The 15233-nt window shown below is 26.4% G+C and overlaps 1 pseudogene; it reads right to left on the bottom strand.

Annotated features, from left to right (window-relative positions):
* On the bottom strand, positions 8049–12344 carry LOC109346923 (annotated as a pseudogene).

Here is a 15233-nt window from a genome sequence, read left to right on the forward strand (position 1 = left end):
TATATATATATTTTGTCATAAAAAAATGAAAGCCTTTTTTACTTTAGGAAGCAATCATTTGTGAGTTAGTGTTTTTGATCAATATCATTATATAAGGACAACATTTTTATGTTTGGTATTTGATAAGGACAACGTTATTTCTTGTTTGAGAATGCTTGAGTGCATATGTTCTCATATTCATTTTCCAATTACTTTTCAAGTCTCACACCAGCGATTTTATGTTTTTGTTATCTGTGAAAAAGTTGGATTTATTTAAAGATCTTTAGAAGTAGATTTTTGAATTCTAATATTATTTTATGTTATAAAATTATCCTTCTTTTCACGTTTGATTAATTTGGTTATAATTATCATAACCTTTACGGTAAAATATAATATCATGACCATACTATTATACTTTTATATCTTTATATATTTATATCTATAATATATTACAAATTCCTATTGCTATTATATATATTATTACTTTAAAATTAGACTATATATATGTACTATATTATATATATTATTTTATACAATAACTCCCTCTTGTTTAATATATATATATAATATTTTTCATATTATTTTTTTAACCTTTATTAATTTACCAAATAGTTTTATTCTGAGTTACTTGGTACATATGATTTATTAATGCTCATTCAGTGGGTTATCCTAATTGTAAACCATCATTTACCTTAATTCACCCTTTAATGGATTGAAGAGAATTGATTTGTTTAGCATGCTTTTATGTGTATCTATATTTGGGACGATAACTCCATAAGTACATCTTCTTTCATGAATATCATTTGAATTCACACTCTTTCATGAAGAATGTCTCATTTGGATTCAAACTCTATCATAAAATGTGATGCTCTCTAGTTTTATTTCTAATTTTGTCTATCATAAAAATAGAAATAAAACTTTTTATATCTAGACAATAATTTTCATGATAATTATATCTATACTCATAAATCTTACTTGAAAGATCACTTAAATTCGGAATCATCCTTTCACATATTGCATATATAGTTGTAACCTAATTTTTTTAACCATAAAGCCATATGTTTTATAAATTAATCAACATAATAGAATACGTTCTGCACGAAGATAAACATGTTGATGAGAATTATTTTGCATCAAAAGCTAGCTGTAAGTGAATCTTTAATTTTCCATCATGGAGTTTATTTTATTTTTAAATGGATCTTATATCATAGATGCCTTATAACTTATTTTATATGTTATCCATATGAATGAGTTTTATAAAAAAAAACACAATTTAATTGTAAAAAAAACATAATTTTTTTTATTTTAATTAAGGGTAGCCTTTAATTCAAAAACTAAGAAATCAATTTTTTTATGGTGCATGACTACATCCTAACAAATATCCTTATTATGTATTCAACATTAATTTCCATAATCATTTGAATGACTAATTATAACATATTTGTGTGAAATATATTTTGATAATCTTTTGCTAAAAATGTTTATAAATATCACAAAAATTCTTAGATTTAAGATATAATCTAATACAAAATAATGAATATAACACAGGCTTTATAAACTGGTATATATGTTGCCATTGAAAATCAACAAAATATATATATATATATATATATATATATATGCATATAAACACATCTCCTAAACATGTATTTATATTTGGTTTGAATCATCAATATTCTCTATGAATGTGATTTTATTCAAATCCGATAAATATTTATGGGTGGCAAAATTCTTGTACAAAGTTCTAAAGCAATTGCATTTATAGTGATTAAATTATTTTTTGGTATAACAAAATAATATTCTACCCTAAGTAAGAAATTAATCTTATTCGAGTGTGTGATTGTCCCTTCAAACAAATGTTGCTTATAAGAATCAAGCTTTTAACATTTAAGCTACTATAATACTTGTGATATAATGAAACCTTACACCATTATATCAATGTTTCGTTGGTATATTAGATGTCCTTGGTTAAGAAATATATTTATATATATATATATATATATATATTTATAAAGGATATACTTAATAGTTTTTTTTAGTAAATAATTATGAATCTAATCGTTGATTCAGAAATAAGCATACTTTTTTCTAAAATGATGTATACCAATACACGTTGTTTATTCCCAGAGTATTTAAAAGAAATATAGGACGAGTATGACATATTTGCATACGAAATCTGCGATCATACGTAGTATCATTTATTAATCCGATAAATATGCACGTAACGTAGGCACACATCATGTATTTAATGGATATAACCGCCCATTAGTTGTATTTAACTTAACATATTTGTATATATAATTTAAGGTGACCCAAGTGAGAACAATTTTCGTATAAAACCTGTAAAAAATTATCAATCATGAATAGTTAGGATTAAAAATTAGTTATTGGTCATAAGATAGTTATGTACATGTATATTTTTAATTCGGTCTGTTCAAATAAGATCCAATGATCTATATTAATTGTTCTCATCTCTCACAACAATGCATTGTTCAAAGTCAGTTATTGGTCATAAGATAGTCATGTGCACGTATCTTTTAATCCTAACTGTTCAAATAAGATCCAGCGATCCATATTAATTGTTCTTATTTCTCACACTAACACATTATTCAAAGTTAATTATTGATCACAAGATAATTATGTGCATGTATCTTTTAATCCTAGTTGTTCAAATAAGATTCAGTGATCCATATTAATTATTCTGATTTATCACAATAACATGTTTTTTCATGTGAGTCACTCTTCAATAATCTAAGTCTCTTTATATATAAAATTAATAATTATTATTTGATCCCATGTCTAGTGCTAATGGGATTGACACATGTGGTCCAATATGCTACGGAAATCCTACACAAGTAAGAATGAAAATTGGATTTTCAAAGAGCATAATTGGTGTTTCATAGAATGGCTAAAAAATTACATTGGTGAGTTGAGTATAAATGCACATTTGATTTCCGAAAATTTGAAATGGTTAGTCAATGATCCAAGTATTCATGTCTTATCCTACACTGGTTACCTAATTAATGGGTTCAAATTTTATACGAAAATACAAGATGATCAAAGTAAAATGCAAAATAATGGTGTGACTCTTATTGTTCGAACTTTACACATGACAAGTGTAAAAGATAGAAACCCACTATATGCGAACATGTCATACTTTGAGGTGATTGAAAGAACATGGGAATTGGATTACACAATGTTTCGGATGCCAGATTTTTATTGTATGTAGGTTGATAATAACAATGACTTCCTAAATGATGAGTTAGTGTTCATGCAGGTGGATCTTAGTATCCCAAGATATAAAAATGAGTCATTTATTATAGCATCACATGCTCAACAAATATTCTATGTTAGTGACCTAACTGATATGAAATGATTCATTGTTCTTTTAACTAACAAAATAATCATCAATATTATTGATGACCAAGAATATGAAGATATTAATGAAGATGATCCTTTTTTTGGGACATATCAATCGTGTGAGAGCGGACCAAATATGGATAATGATTTTTATACAAGAGATGATCACGATGAAGAGCTTTGGGTGAATCAATATGTTCCTCCAAACAATGATGATCTTACAAGCAAAAACAATAAATAAATAAATGAAAAAGGTAGATGCAAGTAATATTTGTATAATTATAGCTTAATTTTGATTGTTTGTAATTTGCATAATTTTGTTCTTTGTAATTATGTACTCTGACAAAACATAATTGATATGATATTCATTGTTTGTAGTTTGTATTGTATTGATATTATAAAACAAACTTCTCGTATGTATTAATGTGTCTGTATTGTTGAGAATGTATAAATGTTTGTGTTATTGAGAATACTTGTGATGCTAATACATGTATTATGTGTACAAATCGACAGCGAATTCTAGGGGAAGCTCTGACATACGCTGTTGTAAAGGAGTAATAAAACATCGTTTTTTATATACTGCAATGTTGTATATGCTTAATACAACACTGCTAATTGTGTGTTGGGTTGTTATATTAAGGTGTTGTTTGATAATATTTATGAATAATACAACAACATTTTTTTTAAGAATACATTGTTATATATATGCAATACAACAATGTAAGAATAAGCGTGGTTAGTAATGCCTACATAATGCGATGTTTATGTATGAAATATATGACAGTGCTTTGTGTATGATACGTTGTATATATACGATATATGACAATGCTTTTTGTGTATATTCAGTACAACAACGTATTATAAACGCTATTAATCATGACAATATATTATTCCAGTCAAACAAAAAGCACACGAAAGCGTTGTTATATACATCTAAAATACGCGTTGTTGAACTGCAACTCTAGCGTAGTGAATAAGCCTAAGATGAATGTTTTTTTTGGTATAATCAAGAGTATTCTCTCCTTTTATGAGTAAGAAATTAATTATTTTCGATACAAGTGACTGTCGCTTTTAACAAATATCGCTCACATAAATTAAACTCTATACCTTTTAAAGTTGAATCAACCCATTTTTTCTACATTAAATTATGAATAAATTACTTTGGTTCACTCAATTTAGCCTTACATTAATGTGTCGTGTAGACCATTAATATAAAGTAGCTATGGAGCACGTGAATAGTTATACATTATACAATAAAGTTAAGTTAAATAAATAATATTGGTAAGAGTTAGCTTCATGATATCAATGTCCATGTTCATGTTGACAACTACCTACTTTATATGGATGGACAATAATTAAAGAAAATAATCAGTTAAGTTGTCAAAATCAACTAACTAAGATTAGAAAAATGCCTAACATTGTAAAATATATGAAATTTGGTTTCTTTAATGTGGAATTATGTAGCTAGTAAGAACTAACTCAAACTAGGTTTGTTATACATTGCTGTCTTACCTTTTGCATGTGATTTGTTTTGGTTCATTGAATGTGGAATATTAAATTTAAAACTATAAATACTCCAACAACGATTTGGTGATTTGATGTTAGCAAATCTATATTTATAATTTTTGTTTTTGAAGGAATATTTATAGCTGAAAGCAACACAAGAGTTGGTTTGTCAAAGAGATAATATTGATAAAGAAGACTTTTTTTTATATAGTAAAGCACACATTTATTTAGTATTCAATGTTATTAATAGTTATTGTAACTAGTATAATAATATAATGATTTAATCGGTGATTTAGTAATTAAATAACATATCAGTTAAGTTGTATATATTATAAGATAATAAAATATATTATCATACCAGAAGATAATTTATCTCCCCCGACTACTAAAATCATGACATATATCATATTTAAACATTTTCTATATAAATATTTTTAAAAACTAAAAAAATATGACACATATCATAATTTTAAAGACATTAAAAAGATAATTTATTGTCTGATATAATGAAATACTTTATTCTCATATTATAATAAATATAAATATTATTATTTGTAAACTCAATTATTGAAATAATTAAATATTTGATCATGTTACCAACCATTACCAAGTCAAAGGATTGAATCATTATTGTGTCGTTTGAAAAATATAATTTTTTTTAATATAAATTAGTTTTAACTAGTACAACACAATATGGTTTGACCTATTGACATATTTAATTACTTGTTCAATATAATCATCATGATATTTAAGTATAAAAGTCAATTCACCAATTTTTTGGTTGGTCCGATCAATACAGTACAATATTTATATTTGTTTCACTGTTTACTTTCTTAAAAATAAATAAAAAAAGTTTATTTTTTTGGTCGTTAAATGAGAATTAAACTTTAAATTTTTTATATTTTTATTTATTAATAACTATTTCCACTAACTTGAGTTTCAAAGAAATCTCTGATTTTCAGTAAAAAAGGTGAAGGGTGGAAATTGATCCCTAAGAAATAAATAAGTCTGTTGGTTTCTCATGTTGTTGTCTTTCTTAGCTTTCAGGTTGGGTTGGTTTGTTTGTGGGGGAGGTATGTCTTATACATTATATTTTTATATTAAATATGTGAAAATGATATATCAATTGATAGTATATGAGTTTTATACAATATTTATATAATAATTATAATTCATTTTTAATTATTATTGACTATTCAAAAAAACTAATATAAATAAACGGTAGATGACGTATAGAATGTGTATAAATTTTTACACTAAGACCGAGTAAATTTTACACTCATTCAATATAAGCAAACTTCAATAGTTTTACACCTTTTCAATACCACTTCTCACATACTAAATGCTGAATAATATTTACAATTAATTGTAAGTTTGTTATAAAAAAAATAATAATAACAATTAATTGTAAGTTAGTTGTAAAAAACAGAACCTTACCACAAATATATTATTTGGACCTTCCAACAATTATATGGAAAAAATCGGTAGAGATAAACTTTTAACTAGTTACCTCCTAAAACTATGATGAGTATCAACCCATACTTTTGGTATACTTAGCAATAGCATACTCATTTCACCATTGGATTTAATATGTATATACCAACAATGTAGTATTTTTTATATTATCAGCAAATTGTCTATCATTAATTTATTAAGTATCATTGATTGTCAAACAAAAGTAATACAAATCAATGGTGGATGATACGTTGACAATATAAAAAACTTTACATAGTGGATAGATTTTAAACTCTTCACCATTTAACATTTCTAATTTTTCATTTTTCTCTATGCTTGAAGCCCAACATGGCTATTGCATGAGGTGATGATGTTGTGACTATGAGGAAGTGCTATAATTAGTTCAAGTGATATGAATTTCTTCGATATTTAATTGAGAAAACTATGTTAGATAATGAGATTAATGAACATTTTTTTTCTTCTAAAAGTTTACATAAATATCATTTATGTTATGCATCGAGTTAAACAGTTGAACAAATCTTATTACATCAATTTTTATTTCATTGCATATATAAAATGGGAAAAAGGAGGATTCTGATGATTAAAGTGTGCACTCTACGTAAGGAGAAAATTCGAATGTCCAACATATTAAAGACATTGATTTTCATAGGAATGAAGACCTAAACACTTAGTGTGATTAAATATATGTAATTATTTATATTCTATGTGTCCAATATGATTATCTCATTTAATTATAATAACATTCCTTTGTTTTTTCATGAATAGTGTTTTATCTAATGCTTGTTTGGCTTGACCGTGCACCTAAATTATAATTTAATGTTTGAATGTGTAATGAGAATTTCATGTATGAAATAAATATAGAGTAAGTCACTTAATAATATTTATATTCTTGGAATTTTATTAATTAAACATTCAATTGTATTATGTATTACGTATTACTACGGTCAATTATTGTTCAAGAAATTGAGAATTAGTTATTTTAATTGTTGATCTCTTTATTGATAAATAGATAAGAACTAATGTTGAAAAACATATATGATTAATTATCTTTTTAATGTCACAAAATATTATATACTTAAATGATTAATAGTGAATTCTAATCACAATTTTTTCCATTCAATTCATATTTGTCAAATTCATTAGTGCTATTTAATTATCATTAAACAAACCTTCTTACTTCCCACTTTAATTTAATTTGCCAATTAATTTAATATTAATTAAGTCCTTGTGGATATAATTACTTTTAATAATTCTTTTGCAATAATCCATTTGACTATTTCATCAACCAATTTATTAGTTGTTCAATATATGACCCATGCATGTTAAATTAGCTATCAAGAATCATTTCAAAAGCTATTTAATAAGAACCTAAATCTAGATGTTTATTATCTTCATTTTTAACATAGTATAAATTTTAAGGAATGAAATATTTTGTTTTGAGTAGAGCAAATAATGTGATTCTTTTCTTTCTTACTTCTTTCCTCATTGGATCTAAAGATCCATTGATAGAAAACTATATTTACTATAATTTAATATTATATACTGACAGTGTAAATATTATCATTATTTACTATTTTTACACTATCAGTAAATCATCCATCATTAATTTATTAATCATTATTAACTCTTAAACAAAAGTAAAAAACTTTATACTATCAATGCACATGTTTTAAACTCTATTTACTATACTTCATGTGTCATCATTTTAATATATAGTTTTGCTTGTCTCAGCAACCTTGCATATCCTCAATTAAAAGTGAAAATAAGGTATAATTTATTTCTTCATCTCCTTTGGTCAACCCCTGCCACAATTACTAGAATCATTACCTCAAAACAAGGTTTCAATAATAATTTGTTGAGTCCAATATCTATGCATTCCATTAGTGTAAAGATTGATACACACTTATTAAATCATTTGTCATTAATTTGTATTACTTTTTTGAAGAGACAATAAATTAATAATAAAAAAACATAAATAATAGATATGCAATAACAGTGTATAAACTCATACATTCGTATATATTTTTTCCTTAATTTGTTTCATGGACTTAAATAATAAATGACTTAAAATTATTTGCAAACTTACATGATTAGGGTGCAACATTATTGGAGGCATATTGTGCAATTCCACAAATTATCTTTTAGATGACATAATTTCAATTTGTGTAGAGAAAATTGCAGACACAGGTCGATGATCTGAAAACTTGCTTTCACTCCTAAGATAGTGAAGTTGCTCCACTCCTTTACCATACCAAAGAATTCTGTCACACCTGCTACCATAATTAAATAATCCCTTTTAGTCGTATCATTCCACAATTGTGATGTTATACTGAATCATAATGATGCGATCATATTGAACTATAACACACACGCATCAGGTCGTAAAGCAACCGTATCGGGTACAACACAATTGCTTCGGACCACATCAGGCCGCAATGGAACCATATCGGGCTGCATCGAGTTCCAAAATATGTTTTACTCACAAAATAATTCACATCGCAACAGTCGTAATTCACATCCCAACAACCGCAATGACCACAATTACAGTAATCAAAATCATAATTTAAAATGCTGTCCACAATTTAAAACAATGACACACCAAAAAAATTAGCAGCTTAGTTTTTGCATTATTTCCTATTTATGGTTAGCAGCTGAATTTACTTGTGGTATAATTTACTGCTTGAGTTTATAAACTTCTTACTATCAATTTTTTTCTTCAGAAATCAAAATGAGACATCAAAAAGACTAAATTAATAAGAATTTTTCAAATACTGTATAGGCTAACTGATACAATAATTAAAATAAGGAAGTGAAGAAAAATTACATTTAGGAAATTCAATGTGATTACAATCACTTCCCTATAGAAAAGGCATGTATAATGACAATTAAACATTATTATACATGAGCTAATTAGGAAATACCTATGCTTAACAAAAATGATGTTAAATAGAAACTTGTGCAAATATATCAGGATTTAATATGTATACATTGTCGGCGTAAATGTTTTTTATACTATCGGCCAATCATCTACTATTTATATGTTAACTATCATTGACTTCCAAACAAAAGTAAATTAAGGATGAATAATATGCTGAAATTATCATCTATAAGTTAACTATTATTAACTCTCAGATAAAAGTAATACAAATAAATAATGTATAATGTGATGGACAGTGGATATATAATCCTTTTATAGAATTTATATGAACTTAATATTTGTGTAGTGTTAATATAAAGTTTTAACAACATCAATATATTATCTATCACTATTAAAAACCAATATTATAACTTCTTCAAATAATTTTGAGTCTAACTGTTTTTTCAGATTTTTTTCCTTTCAAAAGCTTACCTAAACCATCTGAAATATTTATAAGTTAAGAAAAAAAATTCTTAAAGCCCCTCCACCACACACAACAACATAAACAAAAATAATAAAAAATCTCTTCATATCATAAGTTAATTGCCTCATCAATTCACTAAAATTATAACATGTGTCATATTTAACTCTTTTTTACAAACTTTTTCTTCTAAAAACTAAAAAAATATAACACATGATTTTAGTAAATAAATGAGATAAATTATCTCTTGATATGAAGAGATATTTTATTCTCATAAACAAATTCAACTTTTATAACAAAGAAAAAAGTATAAGTTTATACATTACCAAGCTGGAGTTCTTTGCTTTTCCCCATATCTTCTATTAGATAATGAATATTTATATGTAGGTGCAAATTCAATGCTACCCTCTTTCCAACCCTCAAATATTCCACCTTCTTCTAGTGCTTTCTGAAGCTGGTCATATTCTTGCAAAGTTAATACTATAGTATAAGATTATTTGTGTCTCAATTAATAATGATTTCTCTATTTTTGCTAGGCAATAAAGTTTTTATTTTGAACTAATTCAGAAGCATGTAAATTTTTTTTAATCAATTGTTGTTAAATGTTAATTTCTACTAATCTTTATTAAGAGTTGTAATTTTAAGTCTCAACAATTTGGGCCTTACCCAGTTACATACATAAGTTATCACTAATTAAGATGTTATGTTTTGAATAACTAATTAAAATGATTTTTTATGATAGTTGATAATTTTATCCACAAATACATATACTTTATTATTTGTAAACTATATGATATTGTGAAAAGTTAGCTGAATGAGGTGTTAAAATCACATTTCACCATGCATGTAAACCTATATATAAAAAACAAAGAAAAATAATAATGTAAATGGAGATTGAGATATGAGGGTAGACTATTGTTTCAAATTGCGGACTGTATCACGTGATATAGTCGCATTATTGTGGTTGTGGTGACCGTCACAACCATATCACACTACAACTATAATATGATATCAAATCACAATGACGTGACCGCAACGAGCCCCAACACAACTGCTTCAAACTGTATTTCAGTCACATCAGGCTGCAATGCAACCACATTGGGCTGCATCAGACCTCTTCGAGATCAAAAATATTTTTTTACTAACAAAATAATTCATACCACAACGACCATAATTATCTGCATCACAATGGCCGCAATGACCATATCGCAGCAACTACAATCATGACCGTAACCGCAATTTAAAAGAACGTTAGACAAATGACTTACTCATGGCCTAAGATGGTTATAGGTTGAGGACAATGTTGTTGTAATTTTGTGGTCCTAGAGAAACATGTTCTTCTAAAAATATTTGTTGATCACTTCATTCCTCAACCATACACTTATGAATACTCCAACCATTTTCTTGCTAGCCACCATTGTGTACTTATTGTTATTATTACTCACTAATTCATAATTTGGATTATTGTTCATGTAATGTGATATTGATGAATTAAGCAACATTGGTGTTGGTAAACTTTGGGATACTAAGTTTTTGTTTAGAATTGTTCCTATAAGGTGGTTCCATGTTGTTGTCACTGCTGGTTCCTCAACTCCTATCACTGTTAAGGTCTTCAAAGGTACAATTTCTTGGAACCTGAAAATTGAAAACCTTTTCATTTAGAAATTGCTTGACATTACACTTAGACACAAAAAAATAAGTTTTTTTGGGTATAAAAAGGTAAGTAATAATATATCTACTTTTTGTATAAAATGGGTAAGCAAGAATATATTCATGCTTAATTACTCTAAAATGAATAAAAATTTTAACACCATATTTAAGTAGTAAGATCCTCTCAATATGAGGGGAAGAAATTTTTTACAAGTTTTAAAATTATTTAAATTAAAAATAAATTAAAATCTAAACTATTAAAAAATTAGTGTCACGGATATTTGCATCCATATTCTAAGAGTAGTATTTTCACATTATGAAGTAGAAACTCATTTTAGAAAAGTCTTATACTTCCAATCATATATATATATATACTCAAAAGATAAAAAATATTATGCATTTAGCATTATTAATATAGAAAAAACCACATATTCTTCTTAATCATACATACCCAAGAACATATATTTCTGCAGCATTGTTGAGATTTAACCAATCTTCCAAGTCAACAGCTAAGCTTCCTACAGGAGATTTTCCAGCAACATTCCAAGTACCAACAAATATCCTGAAACATCCACACCCTTAATTATATATCTCATTTTAAAAACAAAAACATTTACATCTTTGAGTGAAATAGTAATAAATTACATAATTAATTTACCTTAACTTGTTTGTTAAAATGTATGGATCATCAAATTCCAATGACTGAAGAGAAAGATCATAGTCATCACTCTCATCTTCTAGTGCATCTGCAATACAAAGTGTACCATAACTAAATAATATATATATATATAAATTTGATATGGATGAATGAGAATATTATAGAATAGTGGAATACCTTCTATCTCATTCAAACTATATGATTGTTTATCTTCCTTATGAAACCAATTGAACAAACATGGATATCTTGGCTTCTTTTTCTCAACCTCCATGGCTAAAGGATAATCCCTACAATTTAACTTTACATGATATCAATTAAGATATTATAAGGGTTTATAGTGTTCATCAACCTAGAGGAAGTATAAACTTTGGAAGCTTAAGAATATGGGTTTAGTTTTTGAACATTAAACAAGAGGGAGTGAAACAAGAGAAATATATATAGAGACAATTAATAATTTTTTTAATAATACATTAAAATTTAATTCTAATTAAAAGTTAGTCATAAATGATAGTACAAAAATAAAATATATATTTATCTCCAAATATAACGTATTGTATATGTTTTTACACAAGTTTTTTTCTTCTCATTATTATATTAAGTAATTAGACAAGTTGGCAAGTGGTAAGAAACTTCATTGGCCAACAAAGTGAGATAATTATAGGTGCAAATGCAATAAATGAGTAAGATCCAAAAGGGAAATAGAAAATAGATATAGGCCTCACAAGGTTCTATCATTGGGTTGATTATTAGAAGATGTTAGGTGGTGCTGGTCACGAATGTCACATGGATACTTACTTCACATGGTTGTTGAATTTCATTATTACTTCATCTTAAGTCAAATAATTTTGTATGCCATCTTGCTCCCCGATTTGGACCATTATTAACGGGATGAGGAATCCTTATTTAATTAATTTAATAAAAGAGCAAAGAATAAAGAAAAAGAAAGACAAAAACATAAGACTTTTTAATGAGATTTGGCTAATGTTGCCTACATTACCATGAACATTAACAACTAACAATATATTATTAGATATTAAGATTATAAATATTAGCACAATACCTCGAGTATTGGCTTTTACTATATCACAATTAGGGTATATAGAATACATATATATGTATAAACTACTACCCGACTTCAATACATAAACCCTAAACCCATAAACCCTATTCATATCTATGTCAATTCAATGTTGATCCACGACTGTAATAGCCAACATGGCCACACCATATATCATTGTGTAATGCTTTTGTGTGCTAATCCATTATTGGGTCGTGCGTACTAGTTGCGGATCTCTCTAGAAGTTTATATCATGGGGTTTTCGATAACACGATTATACTGCTATGAGATTAGCTTGTGTTGCACTTCTGCACTTAGTAGCCACTACAGCTAGTGGTAGTGATTCAATGGAATCTGCTGCAACTTGATTTTCGACTAATCATCAATTACACAATTTAGGAAAAGGGAGAATGAAATTTCAACCTCGTCCAAATGATTTAGAGTCACCATTGCGTTTTTTATAGACAAGATGTAGAAATAAAACTTTTTTTATGTCCAATTTGGAAAATATGCTTATTAAACTAGAATTTTAAGTTTGGGAGTCGATTATGGATCAATAAATATATTAGCACCTAGTTTGCTTACATTATATCTTCGCTAATATATTTTTATTAGAACATGTGATAAGAATTTATCTTACTCTTTTATATTCTTTGATGCAAAAGGAAAATCAAGACTACGTAGTTTGTGACTGACATTTCTTGGAATGTTGGTTTAAATTTTTTATTAATTTAGGATGGAATATTAGAAGCATATCGTATCCCTTATTCATAAAATGGTAGAAACATTACTAATGACTATGATCGCTTTTCAACCCAAATAACAACAAAAGAGATAATAATAATAATTGTGACAATTCTTCTATTCCTCAATTCTATTTAAAAACACATTTATATTAATATTAATTTTTCATTAAAATAAACACTTAATTAATTGAAAGATAATTAATAGCAAATAAATAATATTGATTGTGAATTGTCTTCTCATTTTGAGAGATGAAAGAAATAATACTAATGATTTTGATCATTTCTTAAATTGGAAAAGAAAGTAAAATATGAACTAAGTCGCGACTTTACTATTATATTCCCAAGTTAATTTTTATAAATTATGTAATTAATTTATATTAATATATATTAAAGATATTATTTTAAATAATGGAAAGAGAATTAATAGAAAAACAAGACATTAGACTTGAAGTGTCTTTCAATTTTGAGAGATGAGACAATTAATATTAATGATTGTGATCACTTCTCAACTCAAAACAAAAATTAAAATATAACATGAATCATGAACTTACTTTTAAATTTCCAAAATTATTTTTTATTAATTATGTTGTAGGGAATTATTTTAATTAATTAGAATATAGTTAATAGAAAAGAGAGAGTATTGGTTGTCAATGGTATTTTTGCTTCAAGAGATAACATTGACTAGGATCACTTCCCAACTTGTAACATAAAGTAAAATATGACATGAACTATGAGTTATGACATTACTTAATAATTTCCATATATATTAGATAATTGATCATATTTTGTATATGTGGTCGTTAAAATCTTGTGAAATATGGATTGAACATGACGTATAAATTCATATGTCATATAAAAAAGATGGTGTGTCAATTTCAATAGTGATTCCGATTCAATCGAATTAATATCTTGATGTGTGTGGTATTCTTCGCATCTAATATGATCTATTTCTACGCATTGAGTAAGACCATAATATCCTTTTTTGTGAGAAATTATTAGCAATTACATCATATTAAGAGTATGCTAGCTTATCATAGAGGTTGACTCTAGATTATAGTTTCCTTTGTTGAACGGTGCATGTTCAGATATTTGTCTAAGACGAAATGATTAAGATGTATATTAGAGTCAAGTATGAGATTTTGAAGTGATGCATTAAGAGAGAGAGAGAGAACAACATTTATGAAGATATAATATTTTGAAGAAAACTAGATAATTTACTAATTTTATGATTTTATCTGTGTTTAGTTACGTTGGAAGCTAAGTGAAGTGTGATATTAAGTTGCAATATTATTCGAGCTTGATTTAAAATTTGATATTATATAACCATCAAAACTAAAAAAACGCATGCAATAACTAGTTGATTTCCTTCAAGATTATATTATGGGTTTGATTTTTATATGTATAAAAAAATATTTCCCTTTTGAGAGATAAAATTTACATCAATGATCTGTATGCATTGAAAA

Source organism: Lupinus angustifolius, chromosome LG05 (genome assembly GCF_001865875.1).
Source record: "Lupinus angustifolius cultivar Tanjil chromosome LG05, LupAngTanjil_v1.0, whole genome shotgun sequence".
In the NCBI taxonomy this organism is placed as follows: domain Eukaryota; kingdom Viridiplantae; phylum Streptophyta; class Magnoliopsida; order Fabales; family Fabaceae; genus Lupinus; species Lupinus angustifolius.